At 40.0% G+C, this 18,089-nt stretch overlaps 46 non-coding genes across 46 annotated transcripts; all 46 read left to right on the top strand.

Moving 5' to 3' along the window:
* The first annotated feature begins 17 nt into the window (after positions 1 to 17).
* LOC149943031 (5S ribosomal RNA) lies at positions 18 to 136 on the top strand. The gene has a single exon (XR_016482040.1). It is a non-coding gene; the product is annotated as a 5S ribosomal RNA (ribosomal RNA).
* Positions 137 to 778: 642 nt separating this feature from the next.
* LOC149943030 (5S ribosomal RNA) lies at positions 779 to 897 on the top strand. The gene has a single exon (XR_016482209.1). It is a non-coding gene; the product is annotated as a 5S ribosomal RNA (ribosomal RNA).
* Positions 898 to 1,081: 184 nt separating this feature from the next.
* LOC149943029 (5S ribosomal RNA) lies at positions 1,082 to 1,200 on the top strand. The gene has a single exon (XR_016482029.1). It is a non-coding gene; the product is annotated as a 5S ribosomal RNA (ribosomal RNA).
* Positions 1,201 to 1,844: 644 nt separating this feature from the next.
* LOC149943028 (5S ribosomal RNA) lies at positions 1,845 to 1,963 on the top strand. Its single transcript, XR_016482018.1, has one exon. It is a non-coding gene; the product is annotated as a 5S ribosomal RNA (ribosomal RNA).
* Positions 1,964 to 2,149: 186 nt separating this feature from the next.
* On the top strand, positions 2,150 to 2,268 carry LOC149943027 (5S ribosomal RNA). The gene has a single exon (XR_016482007.1). It is a non-coding gene; the product is annotated as a 5S ribosomal RNA (ribosomal RNA).
* A 643-nt stretch (positions 2,269 to 2,911) lies between these two features.
* On the top strand, positions 2,912 to 3,030 carry LOC149943026 (5S ribosomal RNA). The gene has a single exon (XR_016481996.1). It is a non-coding gene; the product is annotated as a 5S ribosomal RNA (ribosomal RNA).
* A 184-nt stretch (positions 3,031 to 3,214) lies between these two features.
* On the top strand, positions 3,215 to 3,333 carry LOC149943025 (5S ribosomal RNA). The gene has a single exon (XR_016481985.1). It is a non-coding gene; the product is annotated as a 5S ribosomal RNA (ribosomal RNA).
* Positions 3,334 to 3,975: 642 nt separating this feature from the next.
* LOC149943024 (5S ribosomal RNA) lies at positions 3,976 to 4,094 on the top strand. The gene has a single exon (XR_016481974.1). It is a non-coding gene; the product is annotated as a 5S ribosomal RNA (ribosomal RNA).
* Positions 4,095 to 4,737: 643 nt separating this feature from the next.
* LOC149943023 (5S ribosomal RNA) lies at positions 4,738 to 4,856 on the top strand. Its single transcript, XR_016481815.1, has one exon. It is a non-coding gene; the product is annotated as a 5S ribosomal RNA (ribosomal RNA).
* Positions 4,857 to 5,040: 184 nt separating this feature from the next.
* LOC149943022 (5S ribosomal RNA) lies at positions 5,041 to 5,159 on the top strand. The gene has a single exon (XR_016481963.1). It is a non-coding gene; the product is annotated as a 5S ribosomal RNA (ribosomal RNA).
* An 872-nt stretch (positions 5,160 to 6,031) lies between these two features.
* Positions 6,032 to 6,150, top strand: LOC149943021 (5S ribosomal RNA). The gene has a single exon (XR_016481952.1). It is a non-coding gene; the product is annotated as a 5S ribosomal RNA (ribosomal RNA).
* A 186-nt stretch (positions 6,151 to 6,336) lies between these two features.
* On the top strand, positions 6,337 to 6,455 carry LOC149943020 (5S ribosomal RNA). The gene has a single exon (XR_016481941.1). It is a non-coding gene; the product is annotated as a 5S ribosomal RNA (ribosomal RNA).
* Positions 6,456 to 6,869: 414 nt separating this feature from the next.
* Positions 6,870 to 6,988, top strand: LOC149943019 (5S ribosomal RNA). Its single transcript, XR_016481439.1, has one exon. It is a non-coding gene; the product is annotated as a 5S ribosomal RNA (ribosomal RNA).
* A 185-nt stretch (positions 6,989 to 7,173) lies between these two features.
* Positions 7,174 to 7,292, top strand: LOC149943018 (5S ribosomal RNA). The gene has a single exon (XR_016481814.1). It is a non-coding gene; the product is annotated as a 5S ribosomal RNA (ribosomal RNA).
* A 184-nt stretch (positions 7,293 to 7,476) lies between these two features.
* On the top strand, positions 7,477 to 7,595 carry LOC149943017 (5S ribosomal RNA). The gene has a single exon (XR_016481929.1). It is a non-coding gene; the product is annotated as a 5S ribosomal RNA (ribosomal RNA).
* Positions 7,596 to 8,467: 872 nt separating this feature from the next.
* LOC149943016 (5S ribosomal RNA) lies at positions 8,468 to 8,586 on the top strand. Its single transcript, XR_016481918.1, has one exon. It is a non-coding gene; the product is annotated as a 5S ribosomal RNA (ribosomal RNA).
* A 186-nt stretch (positions 8,587 to 8,772) lies between these two features.
* LOC149943015 (5S ribosomal RNA) lies at positions 8,773 to 8,891 on the top strand. Its single transcript, XR_016481907.1, has one exon. It is a non-coding gene; the product is annotated as a 5S ribosomal RNA (ribosomal RNA).
* Positions 8,892 to 9,305: 414 nt separating this feature from the next.
* On the top strand, positions 9,306 to 9,424 carry LOC149943014 (5S ribosomal RNA). The gene has a single exon (XR_016481896.1). It is a non-coding gene; the product is annotated as a 5S ribosomal RNA (ribosomal RNA).
* Positions 9,425 to 9,610: 186 nt separating this feature from the next.
* On the top strand, positions 9,611 to 9,729 carry LOC149943013 (5S ribosomal RNA). The gene has a single exon (XR_016481885.1). It is a non-coding gene; the product is annotated as a 5S ribosomal RNA (ribosomal RNA).
* A 186-nt stretch (positions 9,730 to 9,915) lies between these two features.
* On the top strand, positions 9,916 to 10,034 carry LOC149943012 (5S ribosomal RNA). Its single transcript, XR_016481442.1, has one exon. It is a non-coding gene; the product is annotated as a 5S ribosomal RNA (ribosomal RNA).
* A 186-nt stretch (positions 10,035 to 10,220) lies between these two features.
* Positions 10,221 to 10,339, top strand: LOC149943011 (5S ribosomal RNA). The gene has a single exon (XR_016481874.1). It is a non-coding gene; the product is annotated as a 5S ribosomal RNA (ribosomal RNA).
* A 185-nt stretch (positions 10,340 to 10,524) lies between these two features.
* LOC149943010 (5S ribosomal RNA) lies at positions 10,525 to 10,643 on the top strand. The gene has a single exon (XR_016481863.1). It is a non-coding gene; the product is annotated as a 5S ribosomal RNA (ribosomal RNA).
* Positions 10,644 to 10,829: 186 nt separating this feature from the next.
* Positions 10,830 to 10,948, top strand: LOC149943009 (5S ribosomal RNA). The gene has a single exon (XR_016481852.1). It is a non-coding gene; the product is annotated as a 5S ribosomal RNA (ribosomal RNA).
* A 186-nt stretch (positions 10,949 to 11,134) lies between these two features.
* On the top strand, positions 11,135 to 11,253 carry LOC149943008 (5S ribosomal RNA). Its single transcript, XR_016481841.1, has one exon. It is a non-coding gene; the product is annotated as a 5S ribosomal RNA (ribosomal RNA).
* A 180-nt stretch (positions 11,254 to 11,433) lies between these two features.
* On the top strand, positions 11,434 to 11,552 carry LOC149943007 (5S ribosomal RNA). The gene has a single exon (XR_016481830.1). It is a non-coding gene; the product is annotated as a 5S ribosomal RNA (ribosomal RNA).
* Positions 11,553 to 11,738: 186 nt separating this feature from the next.
* Positions 11,739 to 11,857, top strand: LOC149943006 (5S ribosomal RNA). The gene has a single exon (XR_016481453.1). It is a non-coding gene; the product is annotated as a 5S ribosomal RNA (ribosomal RNA).
* A 187-nt stretch (positions 11,858 to 12,044) lies between these two features.
* On the top strand, positions 12,045 to 12,163 carry LOC149943005 (5S ribosomal RNA). The gene has a single exon (XR_016481818.1). It is a non-coding gene; the product is annotated as a 5S ribosomal RNA (ribosomal RNA).
* A 186-nt stretch (positions 12,164 to 12,349) lies between these two features.
* Positions 12,350 to 12,468, top strand: LOC149943004 (5S ribosomal RNA). The gene has a single exon (XR_016481807.1). It is a non-coding gene; the product is annotated as a 5S ribosomal RNA (ribosomal RNA).
* A 180-nt stretch (positions 12,469 to 12,648) lies between these two features.
* LOC149943003 (5S ribosomal RNA) lies at positions 12,649 to 12,767 on the top strand. The gene has a single exon (XR_016481795.1). It is a non-coding gene; the product is annotated as a 5S ribosomal RNA (ribosomal RNA).
* A 186-nt stretch (positions 12,768 to 12,953) lies between these two features.
* Positions 12,954 to 13,072, top strand: LOC149943002 (5S ribosomal RNA). The gene has a single exon (XR_016481452.1). It is a non-coding gene; the product is annotated as a 5S ribosomal RNA (ribosomal RNA).
* A 187-nt stretch (positions 13,073 to 13,259) lies between these two features.
* On the top strand, positions 13,260 to 13,378 carry LOC149943001 (5S ribosomal RNA). The gene has a single exon (XR_016481781.1). It is a non-coding gene; the product is annotated as a 5S ribosomal RNA (ribosomal RNA).
* Positions 13,379 to 13,564: 186 nt separating this feature from the next.
* Positions 13,565 to 13,683, top strand: LOC149943000 (5S ribosomal RNA). The gene has a single exon (XR_016481767.1). It is a non-coding gene; the product is annotated as a 5S ribosomal RNA (ribosomal RNA).
* Positions 13,684 to 13,869: 186 nt separating this feature from the next.
* On the top strand, positions 13,870 to 13,988 carry LOC149942999 (5S ribosomal RNA). The gene has a single exon (XR_016481754.1). It is a non-coding gene; the product is annotated as a 5S ribosomal RNA (ribosomal RNA).
* Positions 13,989 to 14,175: 187 nt separating this feature from the next.
* Positions 14,176 to 14,294, top strand: LOC149942998 (5S ribosomal RNA). Its single transcript, XR_016481463.1, has one exon. It is a non-coding gene; the product is annotated as a 5S ribosomal RNA (ribosomal RNA).
* Positions 14,295 to 14,480: 186 nt separating this feature from the next.
* Positions 14,481 to 14,599, top strand: LOC149942997 (5S ribosomal RNA). Its single transcript, XR_016481729.1, has one exon. It is a non-coding gene; the product is annotated as a 5S ribosomal RNA (ribosomal RNA).
* A 186-nt stretch (positions 14,600 to 14,785) lies between these two features.
* On the top strand, positions 14,786 to 14,904 carry LOC149942996 (5S ribosomal RNA). The gene has a single exon (XR_016481451.1). It is a non-coding gene; the product is annotated as a 5S ribosomal RNA (ribosomal RNA).
* A 187-nt stretch (positions 14,905 to 15,091) lies between these two features.
* Positions 15,092 to 15,210, top strand: LOC149942995 (5S ribosomal RNA). Its single transcript, XR_016481674.1, has one exon. It is a non-coding gene; the product is annotated as a 5S ribosomal RNA (ribosomal RNA).
* A 186-nt stretch (positions 15,211 to 15,396) lies between these two features.
* LOC149942994 (5S ribosomal RNA) lies at positions 15,397 to 15,515 on the top strand. Its single transcript, XR_016481574.1, has one exon. It is a non-coding gene; the product is annotated as a 5S ribosomal RNA (ribosomal RNA).
* Positions 15,516 to 15,701: 186 nt separating this feature from the next.
* On the top strand, positions 15,702 to 15,820 carry LOC149942993 (5S ribosomal RNA). The gene has a single exon (XR_016481450.1). It is a non-coding gene; the product is annotated as a 5S ribosomal RNA (ribosomal RNA).
* A 187-nt stretch (positions 15,821 to 16,007) lies between these two features.
* LOC149942992 (5S ribosomal RNA) lies at positions 16,008 to 16,126 on the top strand. The gene has a single exon (XR_016481473.1). It is a non-coding gene; the product is annotated as a 5S ribosomal RNA (ribosomal RNA).
* A 186-nt stretch (positions 16,127 to 16,312) lies between these two features.
* Positions 16,313 to 16,431, top strand: LOC149942991 (5S ribosomal RNA). The gene has a single exon (XR_016481434.1). It is a non-coding gene; the product is annotated as a 5S ribosomal RNA (ribosomal RNA).
* Positions 16,432 to 16,617: 186 nt separating this feature from the next.
* On the top strand, positions 16,618 to 16,736 carry LOC149942990 (5S ribosomal RNA). Its single transcript, XR_016482157.1, has one exon. It is a non-coding gene; the product is annotated as a 5S ribosomal RNA (ribosomal RNA).
* A 187-nt stretch (positions 16,737 to 16,923) lies between these two features.
* On the top strand, positions 16,924 to 17,042 carry LOC149942989 (5S ribosomal RNA). The gene has a single exon (XR_016481462.1). It is a non-coding gene; the product is annotated as a 5S ribosomal RNA (ribosomal RNA).
* A 186-nt stretch (positions 17,043 to 17,228) lies between these two features.
* On the top strand, positions 17,229 to 17,347 carry LOC149942988 (5S ribosomal RNA). Its single transcript, XR_016482046.1, has one exon. It is a non-coding gene; the product is annotated as a 5S ribosomal RNA (ribosomal RNA).
* A 186-nt stretch (positions 17,348 to 17,533) lies between these two features.
* On the top strand, positions 17,534 to 17,652 carry LOC149942987 (5S ribosomal RNA). The gene has a single exon (XR_016481448.1). It is a non-coding gene; the product is annotated as a 5S ribosomal RNA (ribosomal RNA).
* Positions 17,653 to 17,839: 187 nt separating this feature from the next.
* On the top strand, positions 17,840 to 17,958 carry LOC149942986 (5S ribosomal RNA). Its single transcript, XR_016481935.1, has one exon. It is a non-coding gene; the product is annotated as a 5S ribosomal RNA (ribosomal RNA).
* Positions 17,959 to 18,089: the final 131 nt, after the last annotated feature.

Below are 18,089 nucleotides of genomic sequence, written 5' to 3'. Positions count from 1 at the left end.
ATTGGGGATATTCTTTCGGCAACGGCCATATCACGCTGAATACACCGGTTCTCGTCCGATCACCGAAGTTAAGCAGCGTCGAGCGCGGTCAGTACTTGGGAGGGAGACCACCTGGGAACACCGCGTGCCGTTGGCTTACAATTTTTTTGGCTACATTTTGTATTAATTGAATTTCATCGTCTTTTGTCAAGATAAAAGTTTTTTCTTTTTCCTTAAAATTAACGTTTTAAGCAAAATGACTCAAGAACCTTAATTTTAAAATATGTAGAGGTATATGTCTCGTCCTATCACCGAAGTTAAGCAGCGTCGAGCGCGGTCAGTACTTGGGAGGGAGACCACCTGGGAACACCGCGTGCCGTTGGCTTACAATTTTTTTTGGCTACATTTTGTATTAATTGAATTTCGTCGTCTTTTGTCAAGTTTAAAGTTTTTTCTTTTTCCTTAAAATTAACGTTTTAAGAAAAATGACTCAAGAACCTTAATTTTAAAACATGTAGAGGTATATGTCTCGTCCTATCACCGAAGTTAAGCAGCGTCGAGCGCGGTCAGTACTTGGGAGGGAGACCACCTGGGAACACCGCGTGCCGTAGGCTTACAATTTGTTTTGGCTACATTTTGTATTAATTGAATTTCGTCGTCTTTTGTCAAGATAAAAGTTTTTCTTTTTCCTTAAAATTAACGTTTCAAGAAAAATAACTTAAAAACCTTAATTTTAAAACATGTAGAGGTATAGGTCGAAATATACTCTATGAAGGAGGGCTATTGGGGTTATTCTTTCGGCAACGGCCATATCACGCTGAATACACCGGTTCTCGTCCGATCACCGAAGTTAAGCAGCGTCGAGCGCGGTCAGTACTTGGGAGGGAGACCACCTGGGAACATCGCGTGCCGTTGGCTTACAATTTGTTTTGGCTACATTTTGTATTAATTGAATTTCGTCGTCTTTTGTCAAGATAAAAGTTTTTCTTTTTCCTTAAAATTAACGTTTCAAGAAAAATAACTTAAAAACCTTAATTTTAAAACATGTAGAGGTATAGGTCGAAATATACTCTATGAAGGAGGGCTATTGGGGATATTTTTCGGCAACGGCCATATCACGCTGAATACACCGGTTCTCGTCCGATCACCGAAGTTAAGCAGCGTCGAGCGCGGTCAGTACTTGGGAGGGAGACCACCTGGGAACACCGCGTGCCGTTGGCTTACAATTTTTTTTTGGCTACATTTTGTATTAATTGAATTTCATCGTCTTTTGTCAAGATAAAAGTTTTTTCTTTTTCCTTAAAATTAACGTTTTAAGCAAAATGACTCAAGAACCTTAATTTTAAAATATGTAGAGGTATATGTCTCGTCCTATCACCGAAGTTAAGCAGCGTCGAGCGCGGTCAGTACTTGGGAGGGAGACCACCTGGGAACACCGCGTGCCGTTGGCTTACAATTTTTTTTTGGCTACATTTTGTATTAATTGAATTTCGTCGTCTTTTGTCAAGTTTAAAGTTTTTTCTTTTTCCTTAAAATTAACGTTTTAAGAAAAATGACTCAAGAACCTTAATTTTAAAACATGTAGAGGTATATGTCTCGTCCTATCACCGAAGTTAAGCAGCGTCGAGCGCGGTCAGTAATTGGGAGGGAGACCACCTGGGAACATCGCGTGCCGTTGGCTTACAATTTGTTTTGGCTACATTTTGTATTAATTGAATTTCGTCGTCTTTTGTCAAGATAAAAGTTTTTCTTTTTCCTTAAAATTAACGTTTCAAGAAAAATAACTTAAAAACCTTAATTTTAAAACATGTAGAGGTATAGGTCGAAATATACTCTATGAAGGAGGGCTATTGGGGATATTTTTCGGCAACGGCCATATCACGCTGAATACACCGGTTCTCGTCCGATCACCGAAGTTAAGCAGCGTCGAGCGCGGTCAGTACTTGGGAGGGAGACCACCTGGGAACACCGCGTGCCGTTGGCTTACAATTTTTTTTTGGCTACATTTTGTATTAATTGAATTTTGTCGTCCTTTGTCAAGATAAAAGTTTTTCTTTTTCCTTAAAATTAACGTTTCAAGAAAAATAACTTAAAAACCTTAATTTTAAAACATGTAGAGGTATAGGTCGAAATATACTCTATGAAGGAGGGCTATTGGGGATATTCTTTCGGCAACGGCCATATCACGCTGAATACACCGGTTCTCGTCCGATCACCGAAGTTAAGCAGCGTCGAGCGCGGTCAGTACTTGGGAGGGAGACCACCTGGGAACACCGCGTGCCGTTGGCTTACAATTGTTTTGGCTACATTTTGTATTAATTGAATTTCATCGTCTTTTGTCAAGATAAAAGTTTTTTCTTTTTCCTTAAAATTAACGTTTTAAGCAAAATGACTCAAGAACCTTAATTTTAAAATATGTAGAGGTATATGTCTCGTCCTATCACCGAAGTTAAGCAGCGTCGAGCGCGGTCAGTACTTGGGAGGGAGACCACCTGGGAACACCGCGTGCCGTTGGCTTACAATTTTTTTTTGGCTACATTTTGTATTAATTGAATTTCGTCGTCTTTTGTCAAGTTTAAAGTTTTTTCTTTTTCCTTAAAATTAACGTTTTAAGAAAAATGACTCAAGAACCTTAATTTTAAAACATGTAGAGGTATATGTCTCGTCCTATCACCGAAGTTAAGCAGCGTCGAGCGCGGTCAGTACTTGGGAGGGAGACCACCTGGGAACACCGCGTGCCGTAGGCTTACAATTTGTTTTGGCTACATTTTGTATTAATTGAATTTCGTCGTCTTTTGTCAAGATAAAAGTTTTTCTTTTTCCTTAAAATTAACGTTTCAAGAAAAATAACTTAAAAACCTTAATTTTAAAACATGTAGAGGTATAGGTCGAAATATACTCTATGAAGGAGGGCTATTGGGGATATTCTTTCGGCAACGGCCATATCACGCTGAATACACCGGTTCTCGTCCGATCACCGAAGTTAAGCAGCGTCGAGCGCGGTCAGTACTTGGGAGGGAGACCACCTGGGAACACCGCGTGCCGTTGGCTTACAATTTGTTTTGGCTACATTTTGTATTAATTGAATTTCGTCGTCTTTTGTCAAGATAAAAGTTTTTCTTTTTCCTTAAAATTAACGTTTCAAGAAAAATAACTTAAAAACCTTAATTTTAAAACATGTAGAGGTATAGGTCGAAATATACTCTATGAAGGAGGGCTATTGGGGATATTTTTCGGCAACGGCCATATCACGCTGAATACACCGGTTCTCGTCCGATCACCGAAGTTAAGCAGCGTCGAGCGCGGTCAGTACTTGGGAGGGAGACCACCTGGGAACACCGCGTGCCGTTGGCTTACAATTTGTTTTGGCTACATTTGGTATTAATTGAATTTTGTCGTCCTTTGTCAAGATAAAAGTTTTTCTTTTTCCTTAAAATTAACGTTTCAAGAAAAATAACTCAAGAACCTTAATTTTAAAACATGTAGAGGTATATGTCTCGTCCTATCACCGAAGTTAAGCAGCGTCGAGCGCGGTCAGTACTTGGGAGGGAGACCACCTGGGAACACCGCGTGCCGTAGGCTTACAATTTTTTTTGGCTACATTTTGTATTAATTGAATTTCGTCGTCTTTTGTCAAGTTAAAAGTTTTTTCTTTTTCCTTAAAATTAACGTTTTAAGAAAAATGACTCAAGAACCTTAATTTTAAAACATGTAGAGGTATATGTCTCGTCCTATCACCGAAGTTAAGCAGCGTCGAGCGCGGTCAGTACTTGGGAGGGAGACCACCTGGGAACACCGCGTGCCGTAGGCTTACAATTTTTTTTGGCTACATTTTGTATTAATTGAATTTCGTCGTCTTTTGTCAAGATAAAAGTTTTTCTTTTTCCTTAAAATTAACGTTTCAAGAAAAATAACTTAAAAACCTTAATTTTAAAACATGTAGAGGTATAGGTCGAAATATACTCTATGAAGGAGGGCTATTGGGGATATTCTTTCGGCAACGGCCATATCACGCTGAATACACCGGTTCTCGTCCGATCACCGAAGTTAAGCAGCGTCGAGCGCGGTCAGTACTTGGGAGGGAGACCACCTGGGAACACCGCGTGCCGTTGGCTTACAATTTTTTTGGCTACATTTTGTATTAATTGAATTTCATCGTCTTTTGTCAAGATAAAAGTTTTTTCTTTTTCCTTAAAATTAACGTTTTAAGCAAAATGACTCAAGAACCTTAATTTTAAAATATGTAGAGGTATATGTCTCGTCCTATCACCGAAGTTAAGCAGCGTCGAGCGCGGTCAGTACTTGGGAGGGAGACCACCTGGGAACACCGCGTGCCGTTGGCTTACAATTTTTTTTTGGCTACATTTTGTATTAATTGAATTTCGTCGTCTTTTGTCAAGTTTAAAGTTTTTTCTTTTTCCTTAAAATTAACGTTTTAAGAAAAATGACTCAAGAACCTTAATTTTAAAACATGTAGAGGTATATGTCTCGTCCTATCACCGAAGTTAAGCAGCGTCGAGCGCGGTCAGTACTTGGGAGGGAGACCACCTGGGAACACCGCGTGCCGTAGGCTTACAATTTGTTTTGGCTACATTTTGTATTAATTGAATTTCGTCGTCTTTTGTCAAGATAAAAGTTTTTCTTTTTCCTTAAAATTAACGTTTCAAGAAAAATAACTTAAAAACCTTAATTTTAAAACATGTAGAGGTATAGGTCGAAATATACTCTATGAAGGAGGGCTATTGGGGATATTCTTTCGGCAACGGCCATATCACGCTGAATACACCGGTTCTCGTCCGATCACCGAAGTTAAGCAGCGTCGAGCGCGGTCAGTACTTGGGAGGGAGACCATCTGGGAACACCGCGTGCCGTTGGCTTACAATTTGTTTTGGCTACATTTTGTATTAATTGAATTTCGTCGTCTTTTGTCAAGATAAAAGTTTTTCTTTTTCCTTAAAATTAACGTTTCAAGAAAAATAACTTAAAAACCTTAATTTTAAAACATGTAGAGGTATAGGTCGAAATATACTCTATGAAGGAGGGCTATTGGGGATATTTTTCGGCAACGGCCATATCACGCTGAATACACCGGTTCTCGTCCGATCACCGAAGTTAAGCAGCGTCGAGCGCGGTCAGTACTTGGGAGGGAGACCACCTGGGAACACCGCGTGCCGTTGGCTTACAATTTGTTTTGGCTACATTTGGTATTAATTGAATTTTGTCGTCCTTTGTCAAGATAAAAGTTTTTCTTTTTCCTTAAAATTAACGTTTCAAGAAAAATAACTCAAGAACCTTAATTTTAAAACATGTAGAGGTATATGTCTCGTCCTATCACCGAAGTTAAGCAGCGTCGAGCGCGGTCAGTACTTGGGAGGGAGACCACCTGGGAACACCGCGTGCCGTAGGCTTACAATTTTTTTTGGCTACATTTTGTATTAATTGAATTTCGTCGTCTTTTGTCAAGTTAAAAGTTTTTTCTTTTTCCTTAAAATTAACGTTTTAAGAAAAATGACTCAAGAACCTTAATTTTAAAACATGTAGAGGTATATGTCTCGTCCTATCACCGAAGTTAAGCAGCGTCGAGCGCGGTCAGTACTTGGGAGGGAGACCACCTGGGAACACCGCGTGCCGTAGGCTTACAATTTTTTTTGGCTACATTTTGTATTAATTGAATTTCGTCGTCTTTTGTCAAGTTAAAAGTTTTTTCTTTTTCCTTAAAATTAACGTTTTAAGAAAAATGACTCAAGAACCTTAATTTTAAAACATGTAGAGGTATATGTCTCGTCCTATCACCGAAGTTAAGCAGCGTCGAGCGCGGTCAGTACTTGGGAGGGAGACCACCTGGGAACACCGCGTGCCGTTGGCTTACAATTTTTTTTTGGCTACATTTTGTATTAATTGAATTTTGTCGTCCTTTGTCAAGATAAAAGTTTTTCTTTTTCCTTAAAATTAACGTTTCAAGAAAAATAACTTAAAAACCTTAATTTTAAAACATGTAGAGGTATAGGTCGAAATATACTCTATGAAGGAGGGCTATTGGGGATATTCTTTCGGCAACGGCCATATCACGCTGAATACACCGGTTCTCGTCCGATCACCGAAGTTAAGCAGCGTCGAGCGCGGTCAGTACTTGGGAGGGAGACCACCTGGGAACACCGCGTGCCGTTGGCTTACAATTTTTTTTTGGCTACATTTTGTATTAATTGAATTTTGTCGTCCTTTGTCAAGATAAAAGTTTTTCTTTTTCCTTAAAATTAACGTTTCAAGAAAAATAACTTAAAAACCTTAATTTTAAAACATGTAGAGGTATAGGTCGAAATATACTCTATGAAGGAGGGCTATTGGGGATATTCTTTCGGCAACGGCCATATCACGCTGAATACACCGGTTCTCGTCCGATCACCGAAGTTAAGCAGCGTCGAGCGCGGTCAGTACTTGGGAGGGAGACCACCTGGGAACACCGCGTGCCGTTGGCTTACAATTTGTTTTGGCTACATTTGGTATTAATTGAATTTTGTCGTCCTTTGTCAAGATAAAAGTTTTTCTTTTTCCTTAAAATTAACGTTTCAAGAAAAATAACTCAAGAACCTTAATTTTAAAACATGTAGAGGTATATGTCTCGTCCTATCACCGAAGTTAAGCAGCGTCGAGCGCGGTCAGTACTTGGGAGGGAGACCACCTGGGAACACCGCGTGCCGTAGGCTTACAATTTTTTTTGGCTACATTTTGTATTAATTGAATTTCGTCGTCTTTTGTCAAGTTAAAAGTTTTTTCTTTTTCCTTAAAATTAACGTTTCAAGAAAAATAACTTAAAAACCTTAATTTTAAAACATGTAGAGGTATAGGTCGAAATATACTCTATGAAGGAGGGCTATTGGGGATATTCTTTCGGCAACGGCCATATCACGCTGAATACACCGGTTCTCGTCCGATCACCGAAGTTAAGCAGCGTCGAGCGCGGTCAGTACTTGGGAGGGAGACCACCTGGGAACACCGCGTGCCGTAGGCTTACAATTTGTTTTGGCTACATTTTGTATTAATTGAATTTCGTCGTCTTTTGTCAAGATAAAAGTTTTTCTTTTTCCTTAAAATTAACGTTTCAAGAAAAATAACTTAAAAACCTTAATTTTAAAACATGTAGAGGTATAGGTCGAAATATACTCTATGAAGGAGGGCTATTGGGGATATTCTTTCGGCAACGGCCATATCACGCTGAATACACCGGTTCTCGTCCGATCACCGAAGTTAAGCAGCGTCGAGCGCGGTCAGTACTTGGGAGGGAGACCATCTGGGAACACCGCGTGCCGTTGGCTTACAATTTGTTTTGGCTACATTTTGTATTAATTGAATTTCGTCGTCTTTTGTCAAGATAAAAGTTTTTCTTTTTCCTTAAAATTAACGTTTCAAGAAAAATAACTTAAAAACCTTAATTTTAAAACATGTAGAGGTATAGGTCGAAATATACTCTATGAAGGAGGGCTATTGGGGATATTTTTCGGCAACGGCCATATCACGCTGAATACACCGGTTCTCGTCCGATCACCGAAGTTAAGCAGCGTCGAGCGCGGTCAGTACTTGGGAGGGAGACCACCTGGGAACACCGCGTGCCGTTGGCTTACAATTTGTTTTGGCTACATTTGGTATTAATTGAATTTTGTCGTCCTTTGTCAAGATAAAAGTTTTTCTTTTTCCTTAAAATTAACGTTTCAAGAAAAATAACTCAAGAACCTTAATTTTAAAACATGTAGAGGTATATGTCTCGTCCTATCACCGAAGTTAAGCAGCGTCGAGCGCGGTCAGTACTTGGGAGGGAGACCACCTGGGAACACCGCGTGCCGTAGGCTTACAATTTTTTTTGGCTACATTTTGTATTAATTGAATTTCGTCGTCTTTTGTCAAGTTAAAAGTTTTTTCTTTTTCCTTAAAATTAACGTTTTAAGAAAAATGACTCAAGAACCTTAATTTTAAAACATGTAGAGGTATATGTCTCGTCCTATCACCGAAGTTAAGCAGCGTCGAGCGCGGTCAGTACTTGGGAGGGAGACCACCTGGGAACACCGCGTGCCGTAGGCTTACAATTTTTTTTGGCTACATTTTGTATTAATTGAATTTCGTCGTCTTTTGTCAAGTTAAAAGTTTTTTCTTTTTCCTTAAAATTAACGTTTTAAGAAAAATGACTCAAGAACCTTAATTTTAAAACATGTAGAGGTATATGTCTCGTCCTATCACCGAAGTTAAGCAGCGTCGAGCGCGGTCAGTACTTGGGAGGGAGACCACCTGGGAACACCGCGTGCCGTTGGCTTACAATTTTTTTTTGGCTACATTTTGTATTAATTGAATTTTGTCGTCCTTTGTCAAGATAAAAGTTTTTCTTTTTCCTTAAAATTAACGTTTCAAGAAAAATAACTTAAAAACCTTAATTTTAAAACATGTAGAGGTATAGGTCGAAATATACTCTATGAAGGAGGGCTATTGGGGATATTCTTTCGGCAACGGCCATATCACGCTGAATACACCGGTTCTCGTCCGATCACCGAAGTTAAGCAGCGTCGAGCGCGGTCAGTACTTGGGAGGGAGACCACCTGGGAACACCGCGTGCCGTTGGCTTACAATTTTTTTTTGGCTACATTTTGTATTAATTGAATTTTGTCGTCCTTTGTCAAGATAAAAGTTTTTCTTTTTCCTTAAAATTAACGTTTCAAGAAAAATAACTTAAAAACCTTAATTTTAAAACATGTAGAGGTATAGGTCGAAATATACTCTATGAAGGAGGGCTATTGGGGATATTCTTTCGGCAACGGCCATATCACGCTGAATACACCGGTTCTCGTCCGATCACCGAAGTTAAGCAGCGTCGAGCGCGGTCAGTACTTGGGAGGGAGACCACCTGGGAACACCGCGTGCCGTTGGCTTACAATTTGTTTTGGCTACATTTGGTATTAATTGAATTTTGTCGTCCTTTGTCAAGATAAAAGTTTTTCTTTTTCCTTAAAATTAACGTTTCAAGAAAAATAACTCAAGAACCTTAATTTTAAAACATGTAGAGGTATATGTCTCGTCCTATCACCGAAGTTAAGCAGCGTCGAGCGCGGTCAGTACTTGGGAGGGAGACCACCTGGGAACACCGCGTGCCGTAGGCTTACAATTTTTTTTGGCTACATTTTGTATTAATTGAATTTCGTCGTCTTTTGTCAAGTTAAAAGTTTTTTCTTTTTCCTTAAAATTAACGTTTCAAGAAAAATAACTTAAAAACCTTAATTTTAAAACATGTAGAGGTATAGGTCGAAATATACTCTATGAAGGAGGGCTATTGGGGATATTCTTTCGGCAACGGCCATATCACGCTGAATACACCGGTTCTCGTCCGATCACCGAAGTTAAGCAGCGTCGAGCGCGGTCAGTACTTGGGAGGGAGACCACCTGGGAACACCGCGTGCCGTTGGCTTACAATTTGTTTTGGCTACATTTTGTATTAATTGAATTTCGTCGTCTTTTGTCAAGATAAAAGTTTTTTCTTTTTCCTTAAAATTAACGTTTTAAGAAAAATGACTCAAGAACCTTAATTTTAAAACATGTAGAGGTATAGGTCGAAATATACTCTATGAAGGAGGGCTATTGGGGATATTCTTTCGGCAACGGCCATATCACGCTGAATACACCGGTTCTCGTCCGATCACCGAAGTTAAGCAGCGTCGAGCGCGGTCAGTACTTGGGAGGGAGACCACCTGGGAACACCGCGTGCCGTTGGCTTACAATTTTTTTTTGGCTACATTTTGTATTAATTGAATTTTGTCGTCCTTTGTCAAGATAAAAGTTTTTCTTTTTCCTTAAAATTAACGTTTCAAGAAAAATAACTTAAAAACCTTAATTTTAAAACATGTAGAGGTATAGGTCGAAATATACTCTATGAAGGAGGGCTATTGGGGATATTCTTTCAGCAACGGCCATATCACGCTGAATACACCGGTTCTCGTCCGATCACCGAAGTTAAGCAGCGTCGAGCGCGGTCAGTACTTGGGAGGGAGACCACCTGGGAACACCGCGTGCCGTTGGCTTACAATTTTTTTTTGGCTACATTTTGTATTAATTGAATTTTGTCGTCCTTTGTCAAGATAAAAGTTTTTCTTTTTCCTTAAAATTAACGTCTCAAGAAAAATAACTTAAAAACCTTAATTTTAAAACATGTAGAGGTATAGGTCGAAATATACTCTATGAAGGAGGGCTATTGGGGATATTCTTTCGGCAACGGCCATATCACGCTGAATACACCGGTTCTCGTCCGATCACCGAAGTTAAGCAGCGTCGAGCGCGGTCAGTACTTGGGAGGGAGACCACCTGGGAACACCGCGTGCCGTTGGCTTACAATTTTTTTTGGCTACATTTTGTATTAATTGAATTTTGTCGTCCTTTGTCAAGATAAAAGTTTTTCTTTTTCCTTAAAATTAACGTTTCAAGAAAAATAACTTAAAAACCTTAATTTTAAAACATGTAGAGGTATAGGTCGAAATATACTCTATGAAGGAGGGCTATTGGGGATATTCTTTCGGCAACGGCCATATCACGCTGAATACACCGGTTCTCGTCCGATCACCGAAGTTAAGCAGCGTCGAGCGCGGTCAGTACTTGGGAGGGAGACCACCTGGGAACACCGCGTGCCGTTGGCTTACAATTTGTTTTGGCTACATTTTGTATTAATTGAATTTCGTCGTCTTTTGTCAAGATAAAAGTTTTTTCTTTTTCCTTAAAATTAACGTTTCAAGAAAAATAACTTAAAAACCTTAATTTTAAAACATGTAGAGGTATAGGTCGAAATATACTCTATGAAGGAGGGCTATTGGGGATATTCTTTCGGCAACGGCCATATCACGCTGAATACACCGGTTCTCGTCCGATCACCGAAGTTAAGCAGCGTCGAGCGCGGTCAGTACTTGGGAGGGAGACCACCTGGGAACACCGCGTGCCGTTGGCTTACAATTTGTTTTGGCTACATTTTGTATTAATTGAATTTCGTCGTCTTTTGTCAAGATAAAAGTTTTTTCTTTTTCCTTAAAATTAACGTTTTAAGAAAAATGACTCAAGAACCTTAATTTTAAAACATGTAGAGGTATAGGTCGAAATATACTCTATGAAGGAGGGCTATTGGGGATATTCTTTCGGCAACGGCCATATCACGCTGAATACACCGGTTCTCGTCCGATCACCGAAGTTAAGCAGCGTCGAGCGCGGTCAGTACTTGGGAGGGAGACCACCTGGGAACACCGCGTGCCGTTGGCTTACAATTTGTTTTGGCTACATTTTGTATTAATTGAATTTCGTCGTCTTTTGTCAAGATTTTTTCTTTTTCCTTAAAATTAACGTTTTAAGAAAAATGACTCAAGAACCTTAATTTTAAAACATGTAGAGGTATAGGTCGAAATATACTCTATGAAGGAGGGCTATTGGGGATATTCTTTCGGCAACGGCCATATCACGCTGAATACACCGGTTCTCGTCCGATCACCGAAGTTAAGCAGCGTCGAGCGCGGTCAGTACTTGGGAGGGAGACCACCTGGGAACACCGCGTGCCGTTGGCTTACAATTTGTTTTGGCTACATTTTGTATTAATTGAATTTCGTCGTCTTTTGTCAAGATAAAAGTTTTTTCTTTTTCCTTAAAATTAACGTTTTAAGAAAAATGACTCAAGAACCTTAATTTTAAAACATGTAGAGGTATAGGTCGAAATATACTCTATGAAGGAGGGCTATTGGGGATATTCTTTCGGCAACGGCCATATCACGCTGAATACACCGGTTCTCGTCCGATCACCGGAGTTAAACAGCGTCGAGCGCGGTCAGTACTTGGGAGGGAGACCACCTGGGAACACCGCGTGCCGTTGGCTTACAATTTTTTTTTGGCTACATTTTGTATTAATTGAATTTTGTCGTCCTTTGTCAAGATAAAAGTTTTTTCTTTTTCCTTAAAATTAACGTTTTAAGAAAAATGACTCAAGAACCTTAATTTTAAAACATGTAGAGGTATAGGTCGAAATATACTCTATGAAGGAGGGCTATTGGGGATATTCTTTCGGCAACGGCCATATCACGCTGAATACACCGGTTCTCGTCCGATCACCGAAGTTAAGCAGCGTCGAGCGCGGTCAGTACTTGGGAGGGAGACCACCTGGGAACACCGCGTGCCGTTGGCTTACAATTTGTTTTGGCTACATTTTGTATTAATTGAATTTCGTCGTCTTTTGTCAAGATAAAAGTTTTTTCTTTTTCCTTAAAATTAACGTTTTAAGAAAAATGACTCAAGAACCTTAATTTTAAAACATGTAGAGGTATAGGTCGAAATATACTCTATGAAGGAGGGCTATTGGGGATATTCTTTCGGCAACGGCCATATCACGCTGAATACACCGGTTCTCGTCCGATCACCGAAGTTAAGCAGCGTCGAGCGCGGTCAGTACTTGGGAGGGAGACCACCTGGGAACACCGCGTGCCGTTGGCTTACAATTTGTTTTGGCTACATTTTGTATTAATTGAATTTCGTCGTCTTTTGTCAAGATTTTTTCTTTTTCCTTAAAATTAACGTTTTAAGAAAAATGACTCAAGAACCTTAATTTTAAAACATGTAGAGGTATAGGTCGAAATATACTCTATGAAGGAGGGCTATTGGGGATATTCTTTCGGCAACGGCCATATCACGCTGAATACACCGGTTCTCGTCCGATCACCGAAGTTAAGCAGCGTCGAGCGCGGTCAGTACTTGGGAGGGAGACCACCTGGGAACACCGCGTGCCGTTGGCTTACAATTTGTTTTGGCTACATTTTGTATTAATTGAATTTCGTCGTCTTTTGTCAAGATAAAAGTTTTTTCTTTTTCCTTAAAATTAACGTTTTAAGAAAAATGACTCAAGAACCTTAATTTTAAAACATGTAGAGGTATAGGTCGAAATATACTCTATGAAGGAGGGCTATTGGGGATATTCTTTCGGCAACGGCCATATCACGCTGAATACACCGGTTCTCGTCCGATCACCGGAGTTAAACAGCGTCGAGCGCGGTCAGTACTTGGGAGGGAGACCACCTGGGAACACCGCGTGCCGTTGGCTTACAATTTTTTTTTGGCTACATTTTGTATTAATTGAATTTTGTCGTCCTTTGTCAAGATAAAAGTTTTTTCTTTTTCCTTAAAATTAACGTTTTAAGAAAAATGACTCAAGAACCTTAATTTTAAAACATGTAGAGGTATAGGTCGAAATATACTCTATGAAGGAGGGCTATTGGGGATATTCTTTCGGCAACGGCCATATCACGCTGAATACACCGGTTCTCGTCCGATCACCGAAGTTAAGCAGCGTCGAGCGCGGTCAGTACTTGGGAGGGAGACCACCTGGGAACACCGCGTGCCGTTGGCTTACAATTTGTTTTGGCTACATTTTGTATTAATTGAATTTCGTCGTCTTTCGTCAAGATAAAAGTTTTTTCTTTTTCCTTAAAATTAACGTTTTAAGAAAAATGACTCAAGAACCTTAATTTTAAAACATGTAGAGGTATAGGTCGAAATATACTCTATGAAGGAGGGCTATTGGGAATATTCTTTCGGCAACGGCCATATCACGCTGAATACACCGGTTCTCGTCCGATCACCGAAGTTAAGCAGCGTCGAGCGCGGTCAGTACTTGGGAGGGAGACCACCTGGGAACACCGCGTGCCGTTGGCTTACAATTTGTTTTGGCTACATTTTGTATTAATTGAATTTCGTCGTCTTTTGTCAAGATAAAAGTTTTTTCTTTTTCCTTAAAATTAACGTTTTAAGAAAAATGACTCAAGAACCTTAATTTTAAAACATGTAGAGGTATAGGTCGAAATATACTCTATGAAGGAGGGCTATTGGGGATATTCTTTCGGCAACGGCCATATCACGCTGAATACACCGGTTCTCGTCCGATCACCGAAGTTAAGCAGCGTCGAGCGCGGTCAGTACTTGGGAGGGAGACCACCTGGGAACACCGCGTGCCGTTGGCTTACAATTTTTTTTTGGCTACATTTTGTATTAATTGAATTTTGTCGTCCTTTGTCAAGATAAAAGTTTTTTCTTTTTCCTTAAAATTAACGTTTCAAGAAAAATAACTTAAAAACCTTAATTTTAAAACATGTAGAGGTATAGGTCGAAATATACTCTATGAAGGAGGGCTATTGGGGATATTCTTTCGGCAACGGCCATATCACGCTGAATACACCGGTTCTCGTCCGATCACCGAAGTTAAGCAGCGTCGAGCGCGGTCATTACTTGGGAGGGAGACCACCTGGGAACACCGCGTGCCGTTGGCTTACAATTTGTTTTGGCTACATTTTGTATTAATTGAATTTCGTCGTCTTTTGTCAAGATAAAAGTTTTTTCTTTTTCCTTAAAATTAACGTTTTAAGAAAAATGACTCAAGAACCTTAATTTTAAAACATGTAGAGGTATAGGTCGAAATATACTCTATGAAGGAGGGCTATTGGGGATATTCTTTCGGCAACGGCCATATCACGCTGAATACACCGGTTCTCGTCCGATCACCGAAGTTAAGCAGCGTCGAGCGCGGTCAGTACTTGGGAGGGAGACCACCTGGGAACACCGCGTGCCGTTGGCTTACAATTTGTTTTGGCTACATTTTGTATTAATTGAATTTCGTCGTCTTTTGTCAAGATAAAAGTTTTTTCTTTTTCCTTAAAATTAACGTTTTAAGAAAAATGACTCAAGAACCTTAATTTTAAAACATGTAGAGGTATAGGTCGAAATATACTCTATGAAGGAGGGCTATTGGGGATATTCTTTCGGCAACGGCCATATCACGCTGAATACACCGGTTCTCGTCCGATCACCGGAGTTAAACAGCGTCGAGCGCGGTCAGTACTTGGGAGGGAGACCACCTGGGAACACCGCGTGCCGTTGGCTTACAATTTTTTTTTGGCTACATTTTGTATTAATTGAATTTTGTCGTCCTTTGTCAAGATAAAAGTTTTTTCTTTTTCCTTAAAATTAACGTTTTAAGAAAAATGACTCAAGAACCTTAATTTTAAAACATGTAGAGGTATAGGTCGAAATATACTCTATGAAGGAGGGCTATTGGGGATATTCTTTCGGCAACGGCCATATCACGCTGAATACACCGGTTCTCGTCCGATCACCGAAGTTAAGCAGCGTCGAGCGCGGTCAGTACTTGGGAGGGAGACCACCTGGGAACACCGCGTGCCGTTGGCTTACAATTTGTTTTGGCTACATTTTGTATTAATTGAATTTCGTCGTCTTTCGTCAAGATAAAAGTTTTTTCTTTTTCCTTAAAATTAACGTTTTAAGAAAAATGACTCAAGAACCTTAATTTTAAAACATGTAGAGGTATAGGTCGAAATATACTCTATGAAGGAGGGCTATTGGGAATATTCTTTCGGCAACGGCCATATCACGCTGAATACACCGGTTCTCGTCCGATCACCGAAGTTAAGCAGCGTCGAGCGCGGTCAGTACTTGGGAGGGAGACCACCTGGGAACACCGCGTGCCGTTGGCTTACAATTTGTTTTGGCTACATTTTGTATTAATTGAATTTCGTCGTCTTTTGTCAAGATAAAAGTTTTTTCTTTTTCCTTAAAATTAACGTTTTAAGAAAAATGACTCAAGAACCTTAATTTTAAAACATGTAGAGGTATAGGTCGAAATATACTCTATGAAGGAGGGCTATTGGGGATATTCTTTCGGCAACGGCCATATCACGCTGAATACACCGGTTCTCGTCCGATCACCGGAGTTAAACAGCGTCGAGCGCGGTCAGTACTTGGGAGGGAGACCACCTGGGAACACCGCGTGCCGTTGGCTTACAATTTTTTTTTGGCTACATTTTGTATTAATTGAATTTTGTCGTCCTTTGTCAAGATAAAAGTTTTTTCTTTTTCCTTAAAATTAACGTTTTAAGAAAAATGACTCAAGAACCTTAATTTTAAAACATGTAGAGGTATAGGTCGAAATATACTCTATGAAGGAGGGCTATTGGGGATATTCTTTCGGCAACGGCCATATCACGCTGAATACACCGGTTCTCGTCCGATCACCGAAGTTAAGCAGCGTCGAGCGCGGTCAGTACTTGGGAGGGAGACCACCTGGGAACACCGCGTGCCGTTGGCTTACAATTTGTTTTGGCTACATTTTGTATTAATTGAATTTCGTCGTCTTTCGTCAAGATAAAAGTTTTTTCTTTTTCCTTAAAATTAACGTTTTAAGAAAAATGACTCAAGAACCTTAATTTTAAAACATGTAGAGGTATAGGTCGAAATATACTCTATGAAGGAGGGCTATTGGGAATATTCTTTCGGCAACGGCCATATCACGCTGAATACACCGGTTCTCGTCCGATCACTGAAGTTAAGCAGCGTCGAGCGCGGTCAGTACTTGGGAGGGAGACCACCTGGGAACACCGCGTGCCGTTGGCTTACAATTTGTTTTGGCTACATTTTGTATTAATTGAATTTCGTCGTCTTTTGTCAAGATAAAAGTTTTTTCTTTTTCCTTAAAATTAACGTTTTAAGAAAAATGACTCAAGAACCTTAATTTTAAAACATGTAGAGGTATAGGTCGAAATATACTCTATGAAGGAGGGCTATTGGGGATATTCTTTCGGCAACGGCCATATCACGCTGAATACACCGGTTCTCGTCCGATCACCGAAGTTAAGCAGCGTCGAGCGCGGTCAGTACTTGGGAGGGAGACCACCTGGGAACACCGCGTGCCGTTGGCTTACAATTTTTTTTTGGCTACATTTTGTATTAATTGAATTTTGTCGTCCTTTGTCAAGATAAAAGTTTTTTCTTTTTCCTTAAAATTAACGTTTCAAGAAAAATAACTTAAAAACCTTAATTTTAAAACATGTAGAGGTATAGGTCGAAATATACTCTATGAAGGAGGGCTATTGGGGATATTCTTTCGGCAACGGCCATATCACGCTGAATACACCGGTTCTCGTCCGATCACCGAAGTTAAGCAGCGTCGAGCGCGGTCATTACTTGGGAGGGAGACCACCTGGGAACACCGCGTGCCGTTGGCTTACAATTTGTTTTCGCTACATTTTGTATTAATTGAATTTCGTCGTCTTTCGTCAAGATAAAAGTTTTTTCTTTTTCCTTAAAATTAACGTTTTAAGAAAAATGACTCAAGAACCTTAATTTTAAAACATGTAGAGGTATAGGTCGAAATATACTCTATGAAGGAGGGCTATTGGGGATATTCTTTCGGCAACGGCCATATCACGCTGAATACACCGGTTCTCGTCCGATCACCGAAGTTAAGCAGCGTCGAGCGCGGTCAGTACTTGGGAGGGAGACCACCTGGGAACACCGCGTGCCGTTGGCTTACAATTTGTTTTGGCTACATTTTGTATTAATTGAATTTCGTCGTCTTTTGTCAAGATAAAAGTTTTTTCTTTTTCCTTAAAATTAACGTTTTAAGAAAAATGACTCAAGAACCTTAATTTTAAAACATGTAGAGGTATAGGTCGAAATATACTCTATGAAGGAGGGCTATTGGGGATATTCTTTCGGCAACGGCCATATCACGCTGAATACACCGGTTCTCGTCCGATCACCGGAGTTAAACAGCGTCGAGCGCGGTCAGTACTTGGGAGGGAGACCACCTGGGAACACCGCGTGCCGTTGGCTTACAATTTTTTTTTGGCTACATTTTGTATTAATTGAATTTTGTCGTCCTTTGTCAAGATAAAAGTTTTTTCTTTTTCCTTAAAATTAACGTTTTAAGAAAAATGACTCAAGAACCTTAATTTTAAAACATGTAGAGGTATAGGTCGAAATATACTCTATGAAGGAGGGCTATTGGGGATATTCTTTCGGCAACGGCCATATCACGCTGAATACACCGGTTCTCGTCCGATCACCGAAGTTAAGCAGCGTCGAGCGCGGTCAGTACTTGGGAGGGAGACCACCTGGGAACACCGCGTGCCGTTGGCTTACAATTTGTTTTGGCTACATTTTGTATTAATTGAATTTCGTCGTCTTTCGTCAAGATAAAAGTTTTTTCTTTTTCCTTAAAATTAACGTTTTAAGAAAAATGACTCAAGAACCTTAATTTTAAAACATGT

This window comes from Leiobunum rupestre, chromosome 6, assembly GCF_980474605.1.
Source record: "Leiobunum rupestre chromosome 6, qqLeiRupe1.1.hap1, whole genome shotgun sequence".
Classification (NCBI taxonomy): domain Eukaryota; kingdom Metazoa; phylum Arthropoda; class Arachnida; order Opiliones; family Sclerosomatidae; genus Leiobunum; species Leiobunum rupestre.
The sequence above is the reverse complement of the archived record's forward strand: the minus strand, read 5'-3'. Positions and strand labels throughout refer to the sequence as shown.